Source organism: Canis lupus, chromosome 22, assembly GCF_048164855.1.
Source record: "Canis lupus baileyi chromosome 22, mCanLup2.hap1, whole genome shotgun sequence".
Classification (NCBI taxonomy): Eukaryota; Metazoa; Chordata; class Mammalia; order Carnivora; family Canidae; genus Canis; species Canis lupus.
The window spans coordinates 37,076,141-37,091,743 of record NC_132859.1 but is presented as its reverse complement, the minus strand read 5'-3'; the positions used below and the strand labels follow the sequence as shown (position 1 = coordinate 37,091,743).

Here is a 15,603-nt window from a genome sequence, read left to right as displayed (position 1 = left end):
TTTTACCCAGTACCCATGTGTGATTATCAAGAAAAAATTAAAAGATATACCAAAAGGCAAAAATATAGTTTGAAAGGGCAGAACAAGCACCAGGATGCTTGGTACACCAGAAATGTACCAGATATGCCAGGGATATTGGAATCATCAGACTGAGTATTTGAAATGACTATGATTAATATGCTAAGAACTTTAATGGATAAAGTAGAAAGCATACAAGAACAGATGGGCAATGTAAGCTAAGAGATAAAAATTCTAATAAACAACCCCCAAAAATGCTAGAGATAAAAAAAAAAGATTAAAAAAAAACACTGTAAGAGAAATGAAGAATGACTTTCATAAGTTTATACAGACTGTACATAACTGAGGAAAGAATCAGTGAGCTAGAGGATATAGCAATAGAAACATCAAAAACTAAAAAGCAAAGAGAACAAAGATGAAAAATAGAGAACAGAATTCTAGGGACTGTTGGCAACTACAAAAGGTGTAACGTACACATAATGAGAATACCAAAAGGAGAAGAAAGGAACAGAAGAAAATATGAAACAATAATGACTGAGAATTTCCCCAAATTAATGTCGGACACCTATCCACAGCTCCAGGAAGTTCAGAGAACACCAAAGAGAATAAATGTCAAAATATCTACACCTAGGAATATCATCTTCAAACCAAAGAAAATCAAAGACCAAAAAAAAAAAAAAAAAAAAAAAAATCTTGAAAGAAGAAGGAAAGCAAAATAACACATTATCTATAGAGGAACAAAGATAAGAATCACATCCTACTTCTCAGAAACCAGGAAAAAGAGTGGAGGGAAGTATTTAAAGTATTGAGGGAAAAGGGAAAGAAAAAAAAATAAGATACTTCATAATGGACAAAACCCAAAGAATCTGCATTACATGACTTTTTACATTGTTTTACTTTGTGAAAATTCATCATGAACATAATAATAGGGTTTTTTTCCTAAAATTTCTACAGAATAGTGAGAAGGAGGGGAGATGAAAAATAGCGAAGCTTTAATGACTATATTCACTCTCCCACTTCAAACCACCCGGCACAGGCTCAAGTTCTAGATTGGAAAACTAATTAACCTCAAGTCGTGTTCACAACTTTGCTAATTACAAAAGACTGGACATTTCGACTACTGGATTTTCAATTACCTAAAATGTAACCAGAAAGTGCGTGGGGTTCCTGAGCCTTCATTCAGGGTCAGTGCTTTAAGAACTAGGCAATATGGCACTCAGTGACCTTTCCGAGTCATTGGCCGAGCAGATCCCTGAGGCATGCACCAGGGATCCTATACCAAATGTTTCAAAGTCTTTTAAAAAATATTTGGGTCCCCATGAAGCCCTATTCTACCCAAGTTTATCAAGAGATTTGAGTAGGAATGGGTTGATGGGCTTCATCATTTATAAAATTAGGAGTATTGATGAAGGAAGTAAAGCTCTGAAAGCTTCGAGTCCTGCACCTGCTCATGGTCATCACTAACCAGCTTTACTTAGAATACACATCAGATGGAACATTGGTCTGGCTGTAAACCTCAGTAAGCTCTGTTAGATGGGAACATGGAGCATTGCTGTAAACTTGTAAACATGTCATTTCCTTTGTGACATGAATAAAGGTATCTGTGAGGTACACCAAACAAACAAAAAAATTGGGCAACAAAAAAGTGTTGTGCTTATAATTATTTTTTAGACCCTCCTGGGATGATGTCTGCTTGCTCTTTTCTTGTCTTTGCACTCAAGGCAGAAGATGCAGTGAAGGACCTAAGTCACAGCCTGGAACATAGCTGCCTCATCATGAAAACCAACTCTGGACTTTTTGTGAATCATAAACTTTTATTGAATACTGTTAGTATTTTCAGGCTCTTTGTTACATGCCCGACATAACTAATTCACTGTTATTAGAACTTTCAAGGTAAACAAAACCACCAAAGACTCAATGATGAAACGGGAGAAAAATGTGGCAAAAAAAAAAAACGTAACTTACATCCATCAAGTACTAATGAATTTTTTGCAAAATTCTCTGCTGATAATAACTAAAATTCCCTAGCATTTATCACTAGCTACTGGCAATGTTACCTTCTTTAGATACATTGTTTCAATTTCTACAAACGCCCTTCCAGGTGAAAATGATCAGTATTATTACACAGATAAAGGTATATGTAGAATAGACTGACATTTATTTTTAAAATTCCAGGATAGTTAACATACAGTGTAATATTAGTTTCTAAATAAATAAATAAATAAATAAATAAATAAATAAATAAATAAATAAATAAAAAATATTAGTTTCAGGTATACAATATCATGATTTACCAGCTCTATATATTGTTCACTGCTCATCAAGATGAGTGTACTCTTAATCTCCTTCACCTAATTCACTCATTCCCTCACCCATCTCCCCTCTGATAACCATCTGTTCTCTAAAGTTAAGGTCTTTTTTTGGTCTATTTTTTCTATTTCTCACTTTGTTCACTTGTTTTGGTTATTAAATTCCACATGTAACTGGAATCATAAGGTATTTCTCTTTCTCTGACTTATTTCACTTAACATTAGGCTCTCTAGCTCCATCCATGTTGTTGCAAATAGCAAGATTTTGTTCTTTTTTATGACTGAATAAAATTCCATTGTATATATTACTCAACTTTTTTTTCCATTCATATATTAATGAATGCTTGGGCTGAATACATTTTTAGAAGTGTGTTTATCTGGTTTTGGTATCAGGGTACTGTTGAATGAATTTGGAAGCTTTCCTTCCTCTTCTATTTTTTGGAATAGTTTGAGAAAAGTATGTATTGACTATCTCTTATATGTTTGGTAGAATTCACCTATGAAGACATTTGATCCTGAACTTTTGTTTTTTGGAAATTTTTAGAGTACTGATACAATTTCATTGCTGGTAATTGGTCTGCTCAAATTTTCTATTTCTTACTTGTTCAATTTTGGGAGGTTATGTGTTTCTAGGAATTTATTTCTTCTAGGCTGTCCAATTTGCTGACATATAATATTTCATAATATTCTCTTACAATCCTTTGTATTTATTTGGCATCAGTTGTTATTTTTCCTCTTTCATTTATGATTTTGTTTGAGTCTCCTCTCTTCTTTTTGATGAGTCTGTCTAAAAGTTTACCAATTTTTGTTGATCTTTTCAAAGAACCAGCTCCTAGTTTCCTTGATCTGTTCTACTGTATTTTGTTTTGTTTTGGTTGGTTTTGGGTTTTGTTTTTTTGTTTGTTTTTTGGGTTTGTTAAAATTTCTATTTCATTTATTTCTGCTCTAATATTTATTGTTTCCTTCCTTTTGCTGTTTTGGGGGTTTGTTGTTCTAACTCCTTGAGGTATAAAGTTAAGCTGTTTATTTGAGACTTCTCCTGCTTCTTGAGGTATGCCTGTATTGTTATACTCTTTGCTCTTAGCACAGTTTTATGGCATCCCAAAGATTTTATTTTATTTTTTTAATTTTTATTTATTATTTATGATAGTCACACACACACACACAGAGAGAGAGAGAGAGAGAGAGAGAGAGGCAGAGACACAGAGGGAGAAGCAGGCTCCATGCACCGGGAGCCCGACGTGGGATTCGATCCCGGGTCTCCAGGATCGCGCCCTGGGCCAAAGGCAAGCGCCAAACTGCTGCGCCACCCAGGGATCCCCATCCCAAAGATTTTAGATCATTATTTTTGCATTTTCATTTGACTCCATGTTCATGTGTGTGTGTTTATTTCTTCTTTGACTTCTTGGTTGACCCATTCATTTATATTTTTTTTAAGATTTTATTTATTCATTCATGACAGACACAGAGTGGGGGGGAGAGAGAGAGGCAGAGACACAGGCAGAGGGAGAAGCAGGTTCCACGCAGGGAGCCCCATGCAGGACCCAATCCCAGGTCCCCAGGATCACGCCCTGGTCTGAAGGCAGCACTAAACCACTGAGTCACCCAGGTTACCCCCCATTCATTTTTTAATAGCATATTACTTACCCTCCATGTTTTTGTGCTCTTTCCAGATTTTTTCTAGTGATTGATTTATGGATTCATAGCATTGTGGTCAGAAAAGTTGCATGGTAAAACTTCAATTTTTTTTAATTTGTTGAGACTTATTTTGTTGCCTAATGTGTGATCTATTCTGGAGAATGTTCTGTATGTACTTGAAAAGAATGAGTATTCTGATGTTTTAGGGTGGAATATTCTGAATATATTCTGGTCCAATCTGTCATTCAAAGAGATTTTTGTCATTGATTTTCTGTTTGAATTATCTGTCCATTGATATCAGTGGGGTGTTAAAGTCCCTTATTACTATTGTATTACTATTAATTACTTTGTTCATGTTTGTTATTAACTGTTTATGTATTTGGGTTCTCTCATAGTGGGGGCATAAATACTTACAGTTGTTATATCTTCCTGTTGGATTGTCCCCTTGATGTTTATGTAGTGTTCTTCTCTATCTCTTGTTACAGTCTGTTTTAAAATCTACTTTATCTGATACACGTATTGCTACCCTGGCTTTCTTTTCACTTTCATTTGCATGATAAATGCTTTTTCAATCTTTTGCTTTCAATCTGCATGTGTCTTTAAGTCTGAAATGAGTCTCTTGTAGGCAGCATATACATGGGTCTTGCTTTTTTATCTATTCCATTACCCTGTGTCTTTTGATTGGAGCCATTCAACCATTTACATTCAAAGTAATTATTGATAGGTATGATTTTATTGCCTTTTTGGTAATCATCTTGTAGATGTTTCTGTAGTTCTTCTCTGTTCCTTTCTTCCCTTGCTCTCTTCTCTCATGATTATATGACTTTCTTTACTGATATACTTAGATTCCTTTCTCTTTATTTTTGCATAGGTACCGCTGGTTTTTATTTGTGTTTATCATTCAGTTCATATACAGCGTCTTCTGCATATAGCAGTCCATATTAAAAGTTGGTGATCACTTAAGTTTGAACCTATTCTTTACTCTCCACCACAACATTTTAGGCATATGGTGTCATACTTTACTATTTATTTATTTAGTTATTTATTTAGCAGGGGTGAGGGGGACTCACTTCACTGAGTCTTTACAGATATAGTTATTTTCACAGTTTTTGTGTTTCCCACTTTTCTCACCCTTACTTATAGTCTTTCCTTTCCATTCAAAGAGTTCCCCTTAATATTCCCTATAGGGCTGGTTTAGTGGCCATTAATTCCTTTAACTTTTGTGTGTCTGGAAAACTATTTTTCCTTCTATTTTGAATGATAACTTTGCAGGATAGAGTATTCTTGACCACAGATCTTTTCCTTTCAGCACTTTGAATATATCATGCTGCTCTCTTCTGGCCTGCAAAGTTTCTGCTGAAAAATCAGCTTATGGAGTTTCTCTTGTATATAATTGCTTTCTGTTCTCTTTTGGCTTTTAAAATTCCCTATCACTATTTTTTTTCATTTCCATTACTATATGTCTTGGTGTGGACCTCCTTAGATTGGTTTTGTTGGGAGACCTCTACCTCCTGTATCTGAGTTTCTGTTTCCTCCACCAGATTTGGGAAGTTTTCAGCTATTATTTCTTTAAATAAATTTTGTGCCCCTTTTTCTTTCTTTTCTCTTTCCAGGATCCCTATAATGCTTGATGGTGTTATTGTGTTCCCTAAGTCTATTTTCATTATGCATAATTTTTTATTTATCTCACATGCTCAGCTTGATGATTATTTTCCATTACTCTGTCTTCCAGGTCAGATTCATTCTTCTGCTTCCTCTAGCCTATTTGTTCTATCTAGTTTATAAATAATTTCATTTATTATGTTCTTCATCTCTAAGTGGTTCTTTTTTTTATCTCTTTTATAAAGGTCTCCCTGATGTCCTCCATTTGTTTCTCAAATCCGGTATCTTTATGACAATTACTTCATGTTTTAAAAGACTATATTCATTTATTTGAGAGAGAGAGAGAGAAGAAGAGAGAGAGAGAGGAAGAGAGAGAGAGAGAGAACACAGAAGGGGGATGGTGTAGAGGGAGAGGAGAAGCAAGTTCCCCAATGAGCAGTGAGGCCAACATGGGGCTTGACCCCAGGACCAAGGGATCATGACTCAAGCTGAAGGCAGATGCTTAACCAACTGAGCCACTCGGGCATCCCAATGACCCTTACTTTAAATTCTGTATAAGATATATTACTTATCTCCAACCATTTAACTCCCTTGCTGTATTTTGTCCTCTTCTTTCATTTGGGACATATTCCTCTCTCTCTTCATTTTGTGTAACTCTCTATGTCTGTTTCTACATGTTAGGAAAATCAGTCACATCTCCTGCTCTTGCAAGTAGTGGCCTTATGAAGAGGTCCCATACTGGGTCCCCTGTTCACCAGAACCTGGCATTTCAGGCATATCTCGTGTGTGTGTGTGTGTGTGTGTGTGTGTGTGTGTGTGTGTTCTGCTATTTTTGATGAGCTGCTTTTCCTTCAGTCTATTTGTCTGCAGGGTTCTCTTTGCCTGTTGTAAGCAGTGTTTGCTCCCTCTGGTGTTAATGGAGCAATATAAGGCTGCTTTGGGCTTGAGTTGAATCAGACTAGGCATTGTACCAGAGATGCAAGAGCACCAAACTTCAGAATGTTTTCCCCTGTGCTGTCCCCTGAGAGGCTTTCATTGTTGGATAGTGCCTGCAGTCAGACCAGTCATCTATTCTTGGACCACTTCTGGGGCCACACTATGACTCTTATGTTTGGTTATCTTCCTCTCCCTCCAGGGCAAGGGTCACTTTGGAGTGGTGTTGGCCTCTGTTGGGGCTGCTTGCACACTGGCTAGGCTGAGGTACCAGTCTGGATGGGCTGGGGCCAAAAGCATATGGGCAGAGAGGGGATCTGTAGTGGCACAGGGATAGGAAGCATTAGTGTCAGCAAGTCAGGTAGTGAGAGTTAGAGCTGCACTGTTTCCTACAGGCAGCCATATGCATATGCTGGGAAATGGAGAGGATATGGCACTTGCTAGCTCCTTTGTTTCTAAAGGAATCTCCCAAGATCTCTATCCCTCTGAGACATACTTCTGAGGTAAGTAAACTATTCTCCCTCCTCTATACCTCTAGGTGTTTTTCAAATGCTCTATACCTCTAGGTGTTTTTCAAATGTTGCTTCCATGCATTATCTGTGTAGGGCTGTTTGTTGTACTGTCTTTTAAAGGGCAAGAACTCATTCTCTTCTTGCCCTTTTGTGTCTTCCAGCATAAAGCCCACTGATTTTTAAAATTCTAGTTTTTAACCAGTCCCACTGGTTTTCAAAGCCAAATGTTATGGGGATTTATCTTCCCCATGTGGTCTCCCAGGTGTGAGGGTCTGTCTCTCTCCTCTCCCTGGGCATCCTTTCCTCCCACAGATGACCACAGTTCATTTCTCCCAACCATGTCTTTGCCCTTCCTGCCCTCCTCAAGGTGGCCTCTCCTCTACATTTAGCTGTGAAGTATTTTTGTTTTGTTTTGTTTTGTTTTGTTTTTCTGCCAGTCTTAGTGTCATTGTCTGGGTTTTTTACACTGATCTGGGTGTTTTCTAGTTGCATCCATGGGTCCTCCTACTCCAACATCTTCCCCTGAAATCCTCATTTAGACCCACATTTAGAAAGCAGCAATCCACTCCAGAATCCACTACATTCTAGATTCAAATGATGGCCAGTCTTGCATCAGAGGTTTTAAATGCCATTAGACCAGCATTTTTCATACTGAGCTATCTGACTGGTGGTTTCTCAAGGAACTATGTGTCTTAGGAAGTCATTTTAACCCTCTATGCCTCTGTTTCCTCACCTGAAATTCTCAAATAAAAATAGTAAATTAAGACTGTTGTAAATTAGGACTGTTCTAAAATCATACATATAAAGTGCTTGAAATAGTCCTGGACACATGGGAGTTGTTTATACCAGTTAGGTACTGTTTTTATTAATATGGGTGTGACTACTGAGTAAATAGATGGCTGAAATAAAATAAAAAGGGGGTAAGGTCCATAAGGAAATAAACATGGCAAATCCTGGGGTGACAAAAGTAAACAAGCTTCTTATATACAAGGTTGTGGCACCCCCAGTAGGTGTGATAGAGTATGCAGTGTTTCTAGCACTTATGTGCTAATAAAATCCTTTTTTCAGAGCACATCTATTAACATCATTAATTCATTTAACAGATGTTTGTTGAGGGCCTATCATATATCAGGCACTGATACAATGATGATCTGTGCAGCTCCTCTCATATGAAGCTAACAGACACAGGGGAAAAATACAAGAACAAGTAAAAAGCAAATAAAGTTACAAACCGTGAAAGGTTCTGTGAGGTGGAATCTGAATGTACCTTTGAACACTGGGAAAGTGTAGAAGGAAAGAAGGTATTCCAGGTAAGGGGCAAGGCACAGGGGAAAGGAAAACAACTCATGAAAATTTTCCATGAAAATCAGAATTTAATCTGAAACTAACAGTTTTATTCCTCTTTGTTGTTCTCAAAGACTGATGTGTAAACTCAGCAGAAACTATATCTATTTACATCAGTTTTGTCATTTGTCCAAATTCCTCTGTTGTTGCTATAATCATCAAAACACAGAATGGGGGGAGGGGTCCTGGCTGGTTCAGTCAGATAAGCACCTGCCTTCAGCTCAGGTCATGATCTCAGGGTCCTGTTATGGAGCCCCACATCAGGCTCCCTGCTCAGCAGGAAGCCTGCTTCTCCCTCTCTTCCCTGCTGGTGCTCTCTCTTGCTACCTCTGTCACTCTTTCTCTCTTTCAAATAAATAAATAAAATTTTTAAGAAAAGAAAGCACAGAATGGTACAAATAGAGAAGGAATTAGGAACTCTACATAAACATTAATTATGTAAATGAGGAAACTGAGAACAAGTGAGGTTCGGTGACTGGTGCCCCAATTTGGTTGCCTGGACCCACACTGTTCCCATAGCATCATTCTCCACCCTCACAGAGCATCATTTCTTGAACTAGAAAAAAAAATTAGCAAATATTTCTCAAGGTTGGCATAATGCTAGATGCCTAGAGCATTTAAGCAAATAAAGTGAATAACAGTATAACTCCTGTCCTTTGGGGGCTTAGAGTCTGGCTTGGAAACCAGGTAGAAACACAGGGAAGTAATGCAATCAAGTTTGAATAGGATCTCAGGATAGGAACCAATAGAAAGAATAGATGGCACTTCACAATATCTAGTAAATCTAAAAGCACTGATTATTTTAAGAATCTAGAGATGGGTTTGGGGTGCCTGGAGAGGTCTTTTGCAAGAAATCCAATTTGAGTTATGTGTAGAAAGTCTGGAAGGATTTGAAAGCAGAGTGAAAGAGAACATTTCCAAATGAGGGTTATAAAGGAGATATGAGGAAGTTCAAGATGTGTTGTATTTTGAAGAGTAATGAAGCATGGGAATAGCAAAATAGGGAGTGGCAAAGTCTAGGCAAATCAGAATGATCAATTAGTGGATCCTTTGATATGAAACCACTCAAAAGTAGTATTCAGGTCTTTATGGATCTCATTTGGCCTTCGTTCATTCTTTCATTTACCTATCTGATATTTAGTGAGAGCCTGTTCTATGCCAGGCAGTGTTCTAGGCTCTGGGGATATACGAATGAACAAAATATAGTCAAAGAAAAGAAATATCCTTTGGGAGCTTATATTCTAATTTGGTGCTTCTCGCACCTGGCTACACATTACAATTTCCTGAGAAGCTTTTGAAAGGGACCTGAGGAATCTTAAATATATATTAAAAGTGACAGAAGCCAGTCAGGCTACATACTATAAAGTTCCAACTATATGACATCCAGGAAAAGACAAAATTAGAGACAATAAAAAAGATCAGTGGCTGCCAGGGGTTCAGAGTGGGGTGAAGAGAAAGATGAATAGGTGGAGCACAGGGGATTTTTAGGGAGATGAAACTATTCTGTATTACACCATGATGGCAGATACACAGCATTTGCACTTGTCAAAACCCGACAGAACTGTACAATACAGAGTGAATCCTAATGTAAACCATGAACTTTAATTAACAATGTATCAATATCAGTTCACCAATTATAACTAAGGTACCATACTCATCTAGGATGCAAACAATAGGTGTCACTATGCAGGAAGAGAAGGGATATGTGTGAAATATCTATACTTTCACAATTATTCTGATAAACTATTCTAAAAGTTAAACTGTATTAATACTAATAGGTTTTTTTTTTAACTAGAGATTTTAATGAAGAAAAAAAATATCTGCACTGGGCCCCACCTGGAAACTCCAATTAAATAGAATGATGGGTACTCAAAGTGCCCCCTATGCTTTTAAACCTACCATATCAAGTGCTAGCAAAGATATCAAACAGCTGGAACTTTCGTCCATTGCTGGAGAAGAGTGCAAAACGGTGCAACCACTTTGGAAAACAGTTTGAGTCTAATAAAATTAAACATATACTTACCATATGCCCTAGTAATCTCACTCATAGGTATTACCCAAGAGAAAGGGAAACATATTCACACAAAAACCTGTGTATACATACTCATAGCAGATTTATACATAACTGTCAAAAACTAAAAACAATCTAGAAGTCCTTTAAATGATGAATTTAGGGGCATCCACATGGTGGAATTCTACTCACCTATAAAAGGGAATGAACCAATGATAAAACATGGATGAATCTCAAATGCATTTTGCTAAGGGAAAGAAGCACTGTTCTAGTGAAGTAAGATCATCAACAAATAAGCAAACATGCAGTAAATATAGCACTACAAACTATAAAAACATAGCAGGGAAGAGAGATAAGGAGTCTGAGGATTTGCAAATTCAAATAGAGTGGTTGGAAGAGGCCTCCCTGAGAAGAGACTTGAACAGTGTGAGGGAGGGAAACCTTGTAATATGGCAGGACAGTTCAGATTTTACAGGATGGCATAAGAAAGCCATTGTAGGTTTTTTTATGGAGAAAGGTCATGAATTTCTATCTTAAGTGACCATAATGGCTGCTGTTGGGAAAATAGATTCTTGTGGTTTGAGAGAAGAAGCAGACCAGTGAGGAGACTGTTTACAGTAGTAAAGGTGGAAGATGATGGCTGAGAGAAAAATGCATACTGCACTACTTCTCCCCACAGAGACACACACAGAGTTTTGAAAAGGGACATTCTCTTCCTAAATGGAACAGAAACAGAGCAACTCCAACAGGAGATGTATGTAGCTTGTGCAAAGTGTTAATTAAGCTGGTTATGTCCAGAATAAAAGGAGAAAAATGCTCACTTTAAAGTTATTGAGACAAATGGTTACTGTCTTCATTGAAGACTGGCAGTGGAAAATGAACAAAGCTTAGTCTGATTAGCACCAATTTGTCTTCCACAAGTGTATGTGATGAGAAGGCTACAGGACACAAATGGTAGGGAGAGGGGACACAAGGAAGCCCTTAGAAGACCTCCTCTGTTTAGAATTCTCTTCTGTAAGCAAAGTCTTACTTAAACCAACTGCTCAAAACTCTGATACCTGGGATGCCAGCGAATGGGGTTCTGGAAACAATACTTTCAAGTCAAACTATGGAACCTGAAAAATCAAATCACTGCCCAGGTTCCATGATGAATAACAGGCACAAAGAGCCAACATTCTTTGTTGCTATCTTAATTTGGGTTTTCCCTGAATCTAATCCTCAATAGGGATTCAAGTGCAAGCATTTTTGGGGAGACGCAGGAAGCATTACTAAGGAAGTGGGGAAATGACATATTGAAGCAAAGGCAGTTCATCAAGCCAGCTTCCCTTGTAGATAAATGGAACTTAATCCTGAATGGAAATTCTGGGGAGCTGTGTAAAATAATACCTAGGAGTTACATCACTCAAGAAACTAGGGAGCTGGGGTATTTATGCATCAACTGCTGTCAGTCATGGGTTGAGGGCTGCTGAAAAGCAGGGAATAGGTTATTTTCCAAGCATTGCTAATCTCTTACAATGGAGGCTTTGGAAAAAAAGTCTTCAAAGAAAAGCAAATACTAGCATCTGGAAGTCAAAAGGAGCTCTCATAAGATCCAAGGGATAGAGCAGAGCACCCACACATTTTGCTATACAACAGGATTCTTCTACATGCCACAACAAGACATTTCTTTACATCTGGCCAATATTTCCTCTGCACAGGAAATGATTTCAACAAATTACAAAAAGGAGGAACTCTTCCCTCCATCCATTTCTCTCAAAGCACTCCTCATTGATTTATCCATTACATTATTGTTATAAATTAATAAAGTAAGGCACACGTTAATTTGCTTTATAGGTTTCTCAGCCACTGATTTCCTATTATCCCTTTCTATTACTCAACTCACTGACTCCTGCAGATAAATTGTCTGCAACGCAAATGCATCCCAGACTCTTGGATTTTATTAAGTATATAAAAGGTGTGTGATTTGTATTAACAACTCAACTCATCATCCCATATTCAAAACTTAGCCAATTAAGCTCAAGGGCATATTAAAATAGGAAAGAGATTCCCAATTCCTAGTTAGTATTCTTACTGCCTAATGAATTGCTCATTCTTTCTAATTCTAGTGCCATTTCCTTAATTTCCTTTTAATTTCTAAAATGTAAGAGAAACATGTCTAATTTTCTAGATGTGTGAAAATATATTGTCTTAATATTGCTTGTTAAAATTTCTTAAGAACATTGAAAAAAGTGCTATAATGAGTGATAAGTAATAGATTCATTATCTGACACAGTGCCAGGTATATAGTTGGCACTCAGTAAATGCCTGCTGAAAGGATGAATGAGCTTACAGTTCTATGACTAACGCCCATGAACAAATCAGGAGACTAGCTCAATTATTACTATAACAGCTTGTTTACTTATCCAGTGGCTACTGTCCTTATAGGTTTTTGGTGAGCCTGGTAAAGTGAAAAAATATGCTTTTATTTATACAGTTTCTTAGGGCTAATTGGTAGTTCTTTATTTTTATAGCCTTTTGGTGCATTAATAAATTTCAATAAGAACAGGAACTATTAAAAAAAAAAAAAAAAAAAAAAAGAACAGGAACTATTAATTCACTCATTTATTCATTCAAAATATTTATTAAATGTTAACTATGAACCAGGACTCATGAATAATTTCATAATGCAGACAAGGTTAAAATGATGCCCAGCCTTCTAGAATATCATTTGTGGTGAACGGTTTATAATACAACCATAGTTCAGCCTACAGAACAAGAAAACTGACTACAGAGGGATTCAGGAAAGTTTCATCCAACATGGGATATCTGAAATGAGTCTTCTTCTGCCTGAGGACATTTCTAAATGGTGAAAAAATAGAGAAAAGCATATTGGGTTTTTTCTTTTTTTTAAAGGAACATGTTGTAATGTCACTGTATTAATCAGTGTTCTCTGCAGGAAAAAATATATATACATATATATTATGGATTATATATATTTATACACATATTTTATAAATTATGTATATATATATATATATACACACACACACACACACAGAGTTGCTGTTGCATCCTTAAATGCAACTGTAAGCCAACCAGCTAGTTATAGTCTTGAAGAAGAATTATTTCTCTTCTTCTGAAAACCTTAGTCTACTTTCAAGGTCTCCAATTGATTAGATAAACCCACCCACATTATGGAGGGTAATCAAGTCTACCCTTAAGTGTTAATCACATTAGAAAAAACACTTGTTTCAGAGCAACATCTAGCACAAGCAATGTTTGAGCAAACAACTGAGCACCAGAGCCTAGCCAAGTTGACATATAAAATTAACCATCACAGTCATGGAAGCAGTGGCTCTAAAAGCACAATCTCCAGTCAGAATAATCATTACCTGGGAACTTGTTAGATTTGCAAATTCTTGGGCCATCCCCAGACCTCCTGAACCAGAAACTCTGTGGGTGGAGCCCAGCATTGTTTTTTTAACAAGCCTTTCAAGTGTTTCTGGTGCACACCAGAGTCTCAGAACCAGTGGACTAGAGTATTAGGTTCACTACTTGGGTCATGAAGTGTTAACACAAAGGAGGTTATTAATTGCCTTATTTTTCATGAGCCTTAGTCACTTGATTGATAGATTCCATGTTTAAATGGCATATGTGATAATCCCAGCAACATCAAGTTGTATTCTAATTTTGGAGAGACAACAAAAGAAGGGACTATTGATTGTTTATAAATCTTTATCCACAGATACTAAATAATGAATCCATTGAACTCTTTCACCATCACTATCTCAGCTCTTCAGCTCTAAGACTCTGCTAAACTGGCTTCAATTTCCTTGACTAAGGTCAATAGGACCCACATAAGAATTTGCCTTAAGACTCTTCCACAGTCCTTCTGTTGGTATTGATCATACAACGGGAACTGTTTCTACACTGCTTCACAGCAGTTGAGAGAGACAATATACTAAGAGAACCAGTGGGAATGGTTACTGTTTCTTTTCAGTGATTCACTGAATTCTTTTCAGTGATTTAAGTACCCTATTCATTCCCTGGCCCCTGGGCCTTTTCTATCAGTTATCTGTCCCCACAGTAATGCTGTATAATAACCGCAAAACTTGTTGGCATGCAACAATACATGTTTACTGATCACGTGTCTTATGTAGGAGGCTCTGCTGACCTAGGTGGGACTCAGTCACATGTCTAAGGATTGCCTGGATGTTGGTTAATCTAGGGTGGCCTTAGCTAGATGACTGGAGCAACCAGACTCTGCTCCATGGTGCTCATCCTCTAGCATCCTCACCGAGGCTCCGTCTTGTGATGACAGCAGAGTGCAAGAGGGCAAGTACAAATGCAAAACTGCTTACATAAGCCTCTGCTTGCATCATGTCTAGTAAAATATCATTGGCCAAAGCAAGTCACAGTTCTGAGCCCAGAGTTGGGGATGGAGACATTGCAAATTACTTGGCAATGGGCCTAATTTATCCAGAGAGGTAAATTGAGGCCATGTTTAATATCTACCTCAGTCCCTAATTGGAAAACTCTTCCCTATCTCCCCTCCACACTCTTTACCTGGCTACTTCTTACCTTTCAGATACAACTTAGGTGTCACTTTCCTGGTAAACCTCAAAGTTGGACTCTCCTGTGAGCTTCCCTGTAGTTCACTATAACTTCCATTACTTATATGGATATAAGTTAGCAAATCCAAGAAAACTAACTGAGAGGGATGCTAACAACATATATTTGAAAAAGGTTGAGGTTTTGATTCCTAAAAATGACTGATGAACTATAGTAAATGTTTATTGGTTTGGTTTTTTGTTTGTTTGTTTTTTGTTTTGAGATTTTTAGCTTCTGGAATAAATGACATAAAACTCTGTTTAGTATGAAGACTGATTTTCCTCACCATTATCCACTCATACTACTCTGCTCTTCCATATGCCATCCCTTCACCTGTAACCTTTCCCCTCTGTACCAAACAAAATCTTCATATTTCAAGGTTCCTTCAAGCTTAGGCAGTAGCTATCCCAATAATCCCATAGCACTCCACTTACCTTTATTACCACACTAATGAGTCTGTTTTACAATTTATGGTATGAAGACAGCAGATTATTTACACTTGCTAATGGGAAGTTCTGGTATACAGCCAGACTGTGCCCTCAACAGTGCAGGGACAGAATGGAAACTTACCCAGTGTGCCCATCATGAACCGGTGTCCAGGCACCTGTGTGAGCATCAGGCAGCAGTCTCACTCTCTAATTTCCAT

At 37.4% G+C, this 15,603-nt stretch overlaps 1 protein-coding gene and 1 pseudogene across 10 annotated transcripts in view; one reads left to right on the top strand and one right to left on the bottom strand.

Annotated features, from left to right (window-relative positions):
* Window positions 1-15,603, bottom strand: part of RBMS3 (RNA binding motif single stranded interacting protein 3) — a 1,291,910-nt gene that overhangs the window by 1,085,369 nt on the left and 190,938 nt on the right. The window lies entirely within an intron of this gene.
* LOC140614486 (ATP synthase subunit ATP5MJ, mitochondrial pseudogene) lies at window positions 1,301-1,482 on the top strand (annotated as a pseudogene).